Source organism: Cynocephalus volans, chromosome 3 (assembly GCF_027409185.1).
Source record: "Cynocephalus volans isolate mCynVol1 chromosome 3, mCynVol1.pri, whole genome shotgun sequence".
NCBI classification, from domain to species: Eukaryota; Metazoa; Chordata; class Mammalia; order Dermoptera; family Cynocephalidae; genus Cynocephalus; species Cynocephalus volans.
In genome coordinates, this window is record NC_084462.1 from 82,333,054 (window position 1) to 82,346,552 (window position 13,499).

Below are 13,499 nucleotides of genomic sequence, written 5' to 3' on the forward strand. Positions count from 1 at the left end.
TCTTGGTCACTCTTGAGAGCTGGACTATTAGTGGTGTCACTGATCTTCTGAGGACAACCGGTAGAGGAAACTTTCCTTAAAGATCAGAATACAATGTTTAGCCAAGTGTTTATGCAAATGATGTCTTGGCAAGTGTCGTGTAATTTTTTTCTTCTTTTAGTTATTACAGGCTAATATCCATACGGCCCTTACGAATTAAAAGAGACTCAGGCAAAACCGTATATTTAAAACAAATATGGTAAAATTAGCCAATTATTAAAAGAACCTGACTTTATTCCTTTTTCTCATGTGGTTGACGTCTTCGCCCCTTAGAAACAGAATTTCTTTTTCATGGCGCCTCTCTTCCCTGATGTTTTTACTTTCCAAGCCTGAGAAGCTGTCACACACAGGGAGGGCCCGGAACTCACGTTACCACGCCTGCTGATTCGGTGCAGCTCGGATTTCGGGATCGCCGCCCGGGACGGCGGGCGAACAGTCCCGCACCCACATCCGAGCCTGAGCCCGGGTTCTGGCCCTCGCGCGTTGCGGGGCGCGGCGGCCTTCGAAGGCCTGCGACTCGGCGCACATGCCGGCGCCCGCCTCTCGCGTCGGTGAGAAGACCGGGAGCCTGGACGCACGGAGGCTGACCCGGAGCCTACCCATGAGGCAGCGCGCCGCTGCACGAGAGCCTCCACCCCCCACTTCCAACGGCTCAGCTGCCTGCTCCGCAATGGGAGCCGCGGCCATCGCAGCCGTGTAGTTTTTCGTGCTCCTCCTTTTCCTCCTCCTCTTTCTCCTCCTCCTCAGGGCTCCAGTCAGGCCGATCCGCTCAGCTCACGGTAAGCGCCCCCCGCCCCCGCCCGCCCCGCGCTGCAGCAGGCAGAGGCCCTCCCGCGCGGCCTGCGCCGCCTCACTCCGGGGGCGCTGGGCTGGGGGTCTCGAGGCCGGCGCGGGTCGTCGGAAGCGCCCAGGGCGCGGGGGAGGAGACCGGCTGCGCGGCGGCGGCCGGACCGCCATCTTGCTCCGGCCCCGGCGGGGGAGGGATCCCGGCGCGACGCGGCAGCCTCCTCGGCTGCGGCAGGCCGGGCCGCGCAGGCCGCCGCCTTCTCCTCCTCCTCCACCGCCGCCTGCTCACTTCCTAGGCCTGTACGTACGCCTGTTTGTTCCCAGCCTGGTGTTGGCTTTTCTCTCTGCAGGCAGCTCCCTGTAGTCTTTTGTACGTTTTGAGCCGATGTTTGGCGGAGACCCATGCTCCTCACACCACAGCTCTTCCCTGAAGCTCTTCAGGCTTAGGAAGAGACCAAAGGGGTTCGGCACTTTCAGGCACAGGGCCCTCATTTTGCCCAGGTGACCGGTCATTCCACGCTTACACCCTCATTCTTGTCAAGGGGATTTCCCTGCTCTGCCACAGATGTGCCGTTGTTGTCTACAGGAGAAGGGCCCTGAGGAGAAACGTGGTGTTGGATACAGTTTTCTAACCGGGCTTTGCAGGTTTCGCTTTATGAGACGGAAAGAATGGTCTCACCCTGAGGTTTTAGTCTGCTCTAGAGGTGGAGTTCCTTCCAACTTATCTCAAGTTTGAACGCTTTTAAAGGAGAGATCTTCTAGAGAGGAAAAACGTCAAAGTGAACCCGCTTCTGCAAGCACGAAAAACCTTCGGCTGAGGGATTCTCTTTGTTTGCGAAGATTTCCTAGTTAATAAATTGTCAACTTAAAAATTTGGCTTTATTGTTTTCAGCTTTGGACTGTGAGTCTTCAGAATTTGACGTCTTTTAGTGCCATTGAACATAAAATTAAAAGCTAGAAGGAGAGTTTTAAAGTACAAAGCCTCCTCAGCGTTTGTAAGGTGTCCTGCTTTGGGGGATTGTTGTGCCAAGTCAAGCTATCTCGACACACAAACTTAGGTGCCTGTGAAGGCATTGTTAGGGCTCTACCCTTCATGTTTTAACATCGCACATGTGTCCATTATGTTTTAACTTCACTACAAATACCATTGTAATTGTATCTTGCATATGTATCATCGATATCACCTGATTTGTACCTCGTAGCCCCTATTGAAGTGGTCTGAGTTGATAAAACTGTTTTAAGAGAGGAAACAGCCTCATTTAGAGGACTTTAATGAGGTCACCTGGCTAGGAAGAGCCGGGGCCAATTATACAACCTTAGGTCTTCTGACTCCTCATTCAGTGCTCAGCTCACTACTATTTACCATTTTTGTGGGAATGAGGTGCGTGAGAATAGTCAGGGAAGCTCACCTAAAAAGATTTAAGAAATACCATTCAGTTGCCCTTTCTTTTACATTTTTGGTTTTGAACTTTCTTAACTCTTCTTAACTTTGCAACTTTGTATTATTCCAGTAGCCATGTTATTTTTTCAAACACTGAAAAGTTAAAGAATAGCGCATTTGAACACTCATACTTACCACCTAGTTTTAACAGTTGTTACCATTTTGCCACATTTGCTTTGTCTACCTATCTCACATTCTTTTTGCTGAACATTTCAAAGTATCTTGCAGATATGACAACATTGTGAAAAAGAACTTTTTTTCTCCCCAAATAATGTTATGTGTATCCGTATGTATCTCATAAGATTAAGGCCATTTTTCTATATAATCATAATATACTATTTATCTATAGTATCATAATCACACTTAAGAAAGTTAAGATTGCTCTGTAAAATCTAATATATGTATGTAATGTATAGTCACATTTCTCCTGTTTCCCCCCAAATGCCCTTTACAGTCATTGTTTTTGAACCAGGATCCAATCTTTTATTACATTTGTTTGTCTTTAGTCTCTTTTAATTTAGACTAGCTCTCTCTCTCTCTCTTTCTCTCTCTCTCTCTCTTTTAAGTGACATTGACCTTTTGAAGAGACCAGGTTGAGTAACTCACATTTTGTATTTTACTGATAGTTCCTCCTCATAGTGTATAAATTGTTTGCTCTGTCCTCTGTATTTTCAAGTTTAATATTTTTGACAAGAATACTTCATAAGTCATGCAGTGTACTTCGTATTATTATAAGGTGCATCAAGTAGGGTTGTCCTATTAGTAATCCTAAATTTGATCTCTGAGATAAGGCATTGACAGACTGTCTTTACGATGTAAGCGTCTTTCCGATGTAAGCGTTTCCTTTTGCAATTACGAAAATACCATCTATGGGGTGGTATTTTGGCGTTAGTACTTGGTATGAATTTACTTGCAGTAATCTGATAAACACATAGTTGGGAGCAGTCTTTTAGGAATGGGTGTCTGGGAGGAAGAACGAGGCGGGCAGGGCACAGTTTGGGAGGTTAGGACTAACTTAGAGAACTAGGAATTGCTACTACCAGTTGGCATCAGAGCTTAGGGAGGCTAGGGGAAAGGAGACAGGAAGTAGATGTCAGAAAGACTATCTTTGAAAGTTTGCCAAGGGCTGTTGTAGCAGTAGTGAGCTACGATTAATAGTTCTGAGGTAGTTGTCAGAGGGCTGTAAATCTCAGTGTCTCCTCTTCAACCCATTCTCTCCAGTTAGGCTACTAGTCCAGTCCTTCTTCAGTCCAGTGTTTTACTAATCACATTGGCTTTTTTTTGTAGGGGACAGAAGGGCAAAAGAAAGGAATAAATAATTTTGTACTCTTCTTTCTCACACTTGGTCTTTTTATTCAAAAGAACATTTAGAACCATGTCAAGAATTTTTTTTTCCTATATAAATTGGGGCGGTGATGTACCCAACTGGAATACCAATTTTTGGAAATGAAGAGTAAACTGTAGTTTTAGATGACAGGAAATTGGAAATTTATATTGATGACATATTTTGTTCTTTCAAAAGTAAGTTTTGAAAGATGAGGAATACTTATGACATACTCACTTTCACTAATTAAGTGTAGTTTTTTTCTTTCAGAGGGACTCAACAATATTTTTCAGTCAAATTGTTTTAAATAATGATTTAAGTAATGACTTGATTTACTCAGTAATTTGTATCAAAAACTGTATGTTTAGAATTTTGGTTCATTTCTGCAAAGCAGTTCTCTTTTAAGGATTCTATTAGCCCTCAGTATACCAGAAAAAATAGTTATTGCTATTTACCACCTTGACTTTTTATTTTATTTTACTTTATTTTTTACATTTTAAGTTATGTAACTTATAAAAATAAGAAGTCATAATGTACAGTAACTTACTGGATTTTTTATAAGAATTTAAACATAGCAAACCACTTTGTATATACTTAGAAAAATGGAAAACAAAAAATAAATATTATGCATTTAATTACATACCACCCCTACAGTCATAGTATTTGATGATGTGCATCATATTTGAATGCTTTTGGAAAACATTCTTATTACAATTGTACCACACATTTTGTTTGTTTGTTTGTTTTTGTATCTACATATTTTTGTATCTTCCCATTTTGAGATGTATACAAAAGAAAGTTGTGGTTAGAGGGTAGGACAAAATTCTCTTTCTAGTTCCTGCAAGTTCTTTTCCTAGTTGCATGAGGAATTTTCTTCTTGATAACTTACAGTTTTGTAACTGAAACTTTTCCCATGCAATAAAAGCATTCTCCACAGTAGTATCAATCGTAGTCCATCTTCAATTCATTCTTTCACAAGTATAATTTCAGACCCTCTTTTGAGTGTATCTATTCTTCCTTTAGTCTTTTTATAATACAGATCACTTCAGGTTCATTTATGCAGGGTTTTTTTAAATTCATTGATGGTTAACAATGCATTAAGCTGGAAAGAGTAACTCATTTTTCTCAATATATTTGAAATACAGACTGTGTGATTGACTTCTCTTGCTTTTTTATTTGTGAAAATTCATAGAATTTCAACCCTCTGCCTCCTAAGAGTGCCAACTATGGAAAGTTTTTTGCTGGATAATACTCAGCCAAATCTAAACTTATAAGAAATTTGTCACAAGTTATATTTCTGACAGAATTTTGAGATTCTGTCAGTTCTTGTAATACTTGTTATTCTTGGTGCTGCTCTCACCCCTTTTCTGTATTGCTGTGTAGATCTGCATTTTCTAAGCTTATGATGTTTTACTGTCACATGTTGCCCAAATTTTTATTCTGTATTTTCCAGATTTTGAAGGGGTGTGTGTATACCTGAAATGGGCAACATTGTTTGAATGCAACTAACCACTCATCAACTGTCATATATGAACTATTTATCTTCTAAATACTAACTTGAGATTTCACATTCTTCCCTAGTAAGTTCTTGCCATTCCTTCTGGGTCTTCTTTTTACATGTGCATTAACAAAATGAAAATACTTGAAGAATTTTTTGAAACCTTTGACAGTTCATAATTTTGTTGAAGAAAAGATGGCCATCTTCGCTCCACAATTGCAATATATTTTCAATTTCAGAATTATAGACAACCAGTCAGAATGATCAATCCAATGAATTTTAAAAATTTCTGCATCTTCTCTTTCCTTCCAGTTACCTTTATATACACCTGCATTCAGCACTTGTGCACTTATGAATTGTATCAAGTAAAATTTTAGCACACAAGCATAAGGGATAAAAGAATACTGTTACGTGGCCTTTTAGCAGAATGGCATGGTCCACATCCTTATTGCAAAAATATTACATGACGAAGTCCTTCTTGTTAGATGAGAATACCGAATTTTTTTTGTTTGTTTTAGAAGTATATTGTTCACTCATTGATTGTCGAATTTGAGAAAATTTATCTAGGATATCTCATGTGAAGACTCAGTCTGAGATGTTCCTTTTATGGTCAATTTAATGCTCATCGTTAGAGTCTAAACTGCTGCTGTCTATCTTTGCACTCGTTTTCTGGTTCGTCTGATCATTGTGAAATGTCTTCCTCTGTCAATTTTCTTTTTTCCTGTTATGGGTAGAAAATAAAGTTCTGATTATTTACTCTGTTCAGTGAAAATTAAAAGCAGATGAATGGGGATCAGGATATGCTACCCCAAAATGTGCCAGTTTGGCATAAGGATTATTTTGAGTTGAAGGCAATTGAGAATCAACAGATGCAGGAAAAGTTCTCTGCGCTCCCCTATCTACCTAAAAGTAGGGCATAAATTCCCTTTTGTGAGCTGCCCTTCCCCCACCACCAGGAATGGAAGAGCAGCTTTTTCCCCCTGAGATGGAGCATCAACACAGATGAGTTTGTGTAAACATACCTTATCTTCCATAAAAATAATCTTCATTTTCAATTAGTTCTCCCATATATTTCCTAGTCCCTTATCCATGATTTATTGTCTCTCAAAGCCCTACCCCCTTTTTGTTAAAATGGTAGATAAGCCCCGAGTCTCACCACTTCTTTGAGTTTCACTTCTGTGAACTCTGATGTATGTAAATATTAATAAAAATTGTATGTCTTGTCTTCTGCTAATCTGTCTTTTTGTTTAGTTCACAGACCATTAGGTACTGAACCTAAGAGGACAGAGGAAAAGTTTTTCCTCCCTGACACAGACTACAAAGATGATGTCTCTAGTCTTCTATGCCTTTTTGAAAGTTGATGCAATATTTCGTGCAAAACAGTAAAAGGAAAAAAAGAAAAGTGAAGGATACCACATTAGTCATGATTTATTTCACTATTGTGTCATCCTTCTAAGCAATTGAATCATTCTTCCATTTTCTTATTGTGTTTTTCTTTAGAATACGTGGGATTAATTGATGAGGAATGATGAAGTAATATCTAGGATGATGGAATTAGTAAAATATTTCAAGATGTAGGAAAAATAAAATCACTAAGATCCCATAATGTATCTTAGATTTATAAAAGAGTTCTGTAGACTCACATAGTAATTGTAAGATAGGGTGAGTTTTAAGCAAAAGTAAAAGTATAAAGCAAATTTTCCCTCCTTTGTTTGAAGATCTCCAAGAAACAATGTAAATCATAAAGTGTCAATCTTTACAAACAGAATTGCTCAAGAAAGAAAATCAAAAACTAGAATAGTTTCCTATGGACTCTGATAGTATACCAAAGGTTAACGGTTAATTTGGACAGTCAGACATAGAGTTCCATCCCTTACCAACACACACATTAAACCTACTTGCCTCTCCTACTACCATGATAGGTTTTTCTGCCTATCATACTACATCTCTAACAAATGCAGGCAGGTTCTAAAGTATTTTTGTTGCTATCTTCCTTCCACACTTTAGTCTTTAGAGATCCTCCATAGTAAAACATGATTAATTGGAACTCTGATGGATCAAGATGTTGTATGTAGGCTTTTCAGTTAACTGGATCAAACCAAAAGTGTTTTTTATTTTAGTTATTTTCATTGCAAACACTAATTTTTTCTGGTTTAGTATGCCATGATGAACACAGAGTGATTTTGGGGATATGTTTTGCTTCTTTGTGTTTTTAAACACAATGCCTTACATATAATTAATGCTCAGAAATACTTCTAGTGTTGTGTTTATCACTTGAATATTCCCTTACAGTTTAAAATTATTGCTTTACTCCTTGGATTGGTATATAACTTCAAAATTTTTGACCAGCCTGTATAGTAATTTAATTTTCTTTTTTAAACAAAGGCTTTGACTTGTATTTATCTAGTGCAGCAGTTTTCTTAAGTGTGGTCTGAGACTTGAGACACTTTCAAGGGTTCTACTAGATCTTCCTTTTACTACCCACCTATTTTGTGAGGCTACATTTTCTTCATTTAACAGAACAATGTAGTGCAATAGATTGGATGCAGAAACTGATAAGAGAATCCAGCTATTTTTATTAAGACATATTAACGAGATTTGCAGAAATGTAAAATAATACCACTGTTCTCTGAAATTTTTGTTTTTAAGTAAACAAATACATATTTTAAAAAATTCTGATGTTTGGGGTTTGCGGACTCCCAGTTGAAGATTCCCTCCTTACAGGTTAATCAACCACACTTTTTTTCCCCCTTTTTTGGCAAGGTTCTGGATATCTTCTAGATTATAACCGAATGCCTGTCAGTTCATTTTCATTTTGACTAGGGTAAAAACTAAAGCAAAGATCATTGTCTGTGTTCCTTGCTTCTAGACTTCACTTGTGCACTTCCCTTCTTTTGTGTCATTGTTACCTTAGGGCAAATCTGTGAAGTAAAGCTGCAGGGTCTTTGCAAGGACCTGCGGGTTTTATGTATATCTTTATCTCTATTGTGTGTCCTGCTTTGTTTTCTCATTCACTCTGCTTTTCCTGTTCAAGATTTTTTTTCTCCCCTATTCATGATTTAAGATGATCTGACTTTGAACTGCACTGGATTGCTGTCTGCTGCTAGAAAGGTCCTCATAAACAAAATAGAACATGGAAATAGTTTTATTACATTTCATGTGAAAAAATAAGAAATAGATCTCATAACTATATTTGAATAGGAAAAGGTAAATTAGAAGATTGGCACTACTTTTGTGATGCTACATTGTTAGTATCTATCTTCCTTTGAGAAGTTATACACAAATGTCTTTCTATTTTATTTCTTTTGTAGTGTTTTAGAGATTATAAAGTGTATTCACAGTTACCATATTATATCCTCAAAACAAATACTTTTGAGATAGGTGGTGTTATTATTATCTGTCCTTTACAGATGAAGAAATGGCATCTCAGAAAAAGCTCATTTCATTCATTGGAATACTAACTGGGTGCCAGATACTGTATATTTGTTTTATAAGATAAGATGCTGTGGTCTTCCCTCACTTTAACCTCAGCCTTTCTATATAAGAATTACATGTTCTTTTCTACTTGGCCTATACAGTGCAGGGCTAGCCTTGTAGCCTGGCAGCACCAACTATGGAAGTGCTGGCTCCTAGAGCATTTGGCCTATTCTGCACCTCACTGCACTCTGGAAGCTTCTGGCGCTGGGATAACCCTGCTCTGCATGGGATGGTGGAGAATTATTCAAGGGTTTGTAATTGATAACTTACACAATGAAAGCAGTATTTTAAAAAATTTTTAATTTGGGGGCTTTTATACAATGGATAAAAGCAGAGAGAGCTGGATGCGGAGAGACTGATATGTGAATCTTACAAAGTAAGTGTGTTTTAGGTGTGAGGTTCTGAGGTTCTGAACAAGTACTGAGTGAATGGTAAGGCAAGAGTGGTTGTGGGAACTATTTTGAAGGAAAACTGTAGGATTGGGGAACTGATTAGTTATGGATAAAAGAGGGAGGTATTAAAAACTCAAAGTATTCAAGATTAGAAGGATCACAGTTTCATTAGTTAAAAAAAAAGGAAAATGCAAAAGTAAAACTCATTTTTTGTAAATTGAGGTAAGATTCAGATAACATAACGTTCACTATTTTATTTTTTTTTTATTTTGTTTTAACTTCGTATATACATTGTAGTTGATTTTCGTGTCCCTTTACCCACTTGTCTTTCCCCCTTTCTCCTCTCCCCTCCCCCACTGTATCATATCTGTTCACTTGTCTTAACAAGTTCAAGAAATTGTTGTGATTGTTGTCTTCTTTACCCCCTACCCTTTTTGTTTGTATATTTATTTATTTATTTTTAATAAGTGAGAACGTGGTATTTCTCTTTCTGTGCCTGACTTGTTTCACTTAATATAATTTTCTTTTAAGTCCATCCATGTTGTTGTAAATGGTAGTATTTCATTCTATTTTATAGCAGAGTAGTATTCCATTGTGTAGGTATAACACATTTTCCTTATCCACTCATTCAATGAAGGGCATTTAGGATGGTTCCAACTCTTGGCGATTGTAAAAAGTGCTGCAATAAACATGGGAGTACAGGTATCCCTTCGACATGATGATTTCCATTCCTCTGGGTATATTCTCAGCAGTGGAATAGCTTGGTGATATGGTAGATCTATCTGTAATTGTTTGAGGAACAGCCATAACGTTTTTCCATAAAGATTGCACCATTTTGCAGTCCCACTAACAGTGTATGAGAGTTCCTTTTTCTCTACAACCTCATCAGCATTTATCATTCTCAGTCTTTTGGATATTAGCCATCCCATCTGGAGTGAGATGGTATCTCAGAATGGTTCTGATTTGCATTTCTCAAATGCTGAGTGATGTTGAGCATTTTTTCATGTTTCTGTTGGCCATTTGTATATCTTTCTTTGAGAAATGCCTATTCAGCTCCTTTGCCCATTTTTTAATTGGGTTTTATTTAATAAAAAAAAGTTTGTAAAGTTGTTTGAGTTCCTTGTATATTCTGGATATTCATACTTTGTCACATATATATTTTCCAAATATTTTCTCCCATTGTTGGTTGTCTATTCACTCTGTTGATTGTTTCTTTTGCTGTGCAGAACCTTTTTAGTTTGATATAATCCCATTTGTTTATTTTTCCTTTGGTTGCCTGTGCTTTTGGGATCCTATTCATGGAGTCTGTACCCACAGGTACTTCCTGGAGTGTTTCCTCTATGTTTTCTTTAAGGAGTTTTATTGTTTCAGAATTTATATTTGGGCTGGCCCCGTGGCTCACTTAGGAGAGTGCAGCACTGGTAGTGCCAAGGCCACAGGCTTGGATCCCATATAGGGATGGCTGGTGTGCTCACTGGCTGAGCGTGGTACAGACAACACCGTGCTGAGGGTTGCGATCCCCTTACTGGTTAGGAAAAAAATAAAAAGTTTATATTTAATTATTTAATCCTTTTTGAGTTGATTTTGGTATATGGTGAGAAGTATGGGTCTAGTTTCATTCTCCTACATACGAATATCCAGTTTTCCCAGCACCATTTGCTGAAGAAGCAGCCTCTTCCCCAGTGTGTTGACTTGGTGCCTTTGTCAAAGATTAGATGTCTGTAGATGTATGGGTTGATTTCTGGGTTCTCTATTCTATTCCATTGATATGTGCATCTGTTTTTATGCCAGTACCATGCTGTTTTGGTTATTATAGCTTTGTAATATAGTTTAATTTCAGGTAGTGTTATGCTTCCAGCTTTATTCTTTTTGCTCAGGATTGCTTTGGCTATGTGTGGTCTTTTGTTTTTTTTTGTTGTTGTTGTTGTTTTTGTCTTTTTTATTTTATTTTTTTGTGACCGGCTGCACCACGCTCAGCCAATGAGCGCACCGGCCATCCCTATATAAGATTCGAACCCGCGGCGGGAGCGCTGCTGCGCTCCCAGCGCCGCACTCTCCCAAGTGCGCCACAGGGTCAGCCCTGGTCTTTTGTTATTCCATATAAATGTCTGGATAGTTTTTCCATTTTTGAGAAAAATCATTGGAATTTCAATGGGTATTGCATTGAATCTGTAGATCATTTTGGGTAATATGCACATTTTCACAATGTTAATTCTTCCAATCCAAGAGCATGGGATATCTTTCCAGCTTCTTGTGTCCTCTTTGATTTTTTTCAACAGTGGTTTGTAGTTCTCTTTGTAGAGATTTTTCACATCCTTAGTTAACTTTATTCCTAAGTATTTTATTTTTTGGTGGCTATTGTAATCTTTTTTTGCATGGTCACTGTGGGAGTATAGGAATGCTGCTGATTTTTGTGTGTTGATTTTATATCCTGCAATTTTGCTCAAATCATTTATCAACTCTAAGAGTTTTTTTGTAGAGGCTTTAGGATCATATGATAGGATCATGTCATCTGCAAACAGGGACAGTTTGACTTCATCTTTTCCAGTCCAGATGCCCTTTATTTCCTTCTCTTCTCTGATTGCTCTGGCTAGTACTTCCAATACTGTGTTGAATTGGAGTGGTGAGAGTGAACCTCCTTGTTTAGTTCATGTTTCAGAATGATATTAGCAGTGGGCTTATCATATATGGCTTTAATGGAGTTGAGATACTTTCCATCTGTACCTAACTTTTAGACAGTCTTTTTCATGAAAGAATGTTGAATTTTGTCATATGCTTATTCAGCATTTATAGAGATGATCATATGGTTTTTGTGTTTTATTTTATTGATGTGGTGTATCACATTTATTGAGTTGCATATGTTGAATCAACCTTGCATCCCCGGGATGAATCCCACTTGATCATGGTGTATAATTTTGTGTATGGTTGCTGTATTCTGTTAGCTAGTATTTTATTGAGGATTTTTGCATCTATATTCACCAAGGTTATTGGCCTGTAGTTTTCTATTTTTGATATAGCTTTGTCTGGTTTTGGTATTAGGGTGATGTTTGCCTCATAGAATGAGTTTTGGAGAATGGCCTCTGTTTAAATCTTTTGGAATCATTTGTAGAGAATTGGTATCAATTCCTCTTTGAAGATTTGGTAGAAATCTGCAGTGAATCCATCTGTCTTGGGCTTTTCCTTGTTAGGAGCCTTCTGATAACAGCTTCAATCTCTTTTATTGTTATTGGTCTGTTCAGATTTTCTATGTCTTCTTGGCTCTGTTTTGGTAGTTTGTATGTGTCCAGATATTTATCCATTCCCTCCAGATTTTCAAATTTGTTGGCATATAGTTGTTTATAGTAGTCTCTAATGATTCCTTGTATTTCTCAGGTATCAGTTGTGATATCATGTTTTTCATGTCTAATTTTTGTTATTTGGGTCTTCTCTCATTTAGCCTTGCTGCAGGTTTGTCAATTTTATTTATCTTTTCAAAAAACCAACTTTTTGTTTCATTGATCTGTGTATTGTTTTTCAGGTTTCTATTTCATTTAGTTCTGCTCTGATCTTCATTATTTCTTTCCATCTACTAACTTTGGGTGTGTACTGTTCTTGTTTTTCTAGTTCTTTAAGGTGAAGTGTTAGGTTATTTATTTACCATCTTTGCATTCTTCTGAATTAAGCATTTAATGCGATAAATTTCCTCCCGAGTACTGCTTTTGCAGCATCCCACAGGTTTTCGTATGATGTGGCATTATCTTCAGTAGTTTTAAGAAGTTTTTTGATTTCCTGTTTAATTTCTTCTTGGACCCATATGTCATTGAGTAGAATGTTGTTTAATTTCCATGTGTTTGCACAGTTTCCAGTTTCATTTGTTATTGATTTCTGATTTTAATCCATTGTGATCTTAAAAATTGCATGGAATAATTCCAGTTTTTTTGAATTTGTCGAGACTTGATTTGTGACCTAACATGTGGTCTATCCTGGAGAATGTTCCATTTGTTGATGAGAAGAATGAGTATTCTGAGGTTGTTGGATGGGATGTTCTGTAGATATCTGCCAAGTCCAATTGGTGTAAAGTGTTGTTTAGATCTTGTGTTTCTCTATTGATTTTTTACCTAGATGATCTGTCCAATGTTGAGAGTGGGGTATTCTGGTCCCCTTCTGTTATGGTTTAGTGTCTATCTCATTCTTTAGATCTGATAGTGTTTGCTTCATAAATCTGGCTGCTCCGACATTGGGTGCATATATATTTATGATTGTTATGTCTTCTTGATGGATAGATCCTTTTATCATTATATAGTGACCTTTTTTTTTTTTTTTTATCTCTTTTTACGGTTTTTGGCTTAAAGTCTATTTTATCTGATGTAAGAATAGTTACTCCAGCTGGTTTTTCTTTCTATTTGCATGGTATATCTTTTTCCATCCTTTTACTCTTAGTTTATGTGTGTCTTTATAGGTGAGGTTAGTCTCTTGAAGGCAGCATATTGTTTGGTCCATCTTTTTAATCTAGTCAGTCAGTCTGTGTCTTTTGAGTGGGGAATTTAACCCTATTACATTTGG

At 37.7% G+C, this 13,499-nt stretch overlaps 1 protein-coding gene across 1 annotated transcript in view; it reads left to right on the forward strand.

The window, feature by feature from the left end:
- The first annotated feature begins 666 nt into the window (after positions 1 to 666).
- ZNF280D (zinc finger protein 280D) overlaps positions 667 to 13,499 on the forward strand; it is a 111,193-nt gene continuing 98,360 nt past the window's right edge. The window contains exon 1 of the mRNA XM_063090758.1: positions 667 to 818. The gene's annotated coding sequence lies outside the window, so the exon portion shown is untranslated. The remainder of the gene's footprint in view (positions 819 to 13,499) is intronic.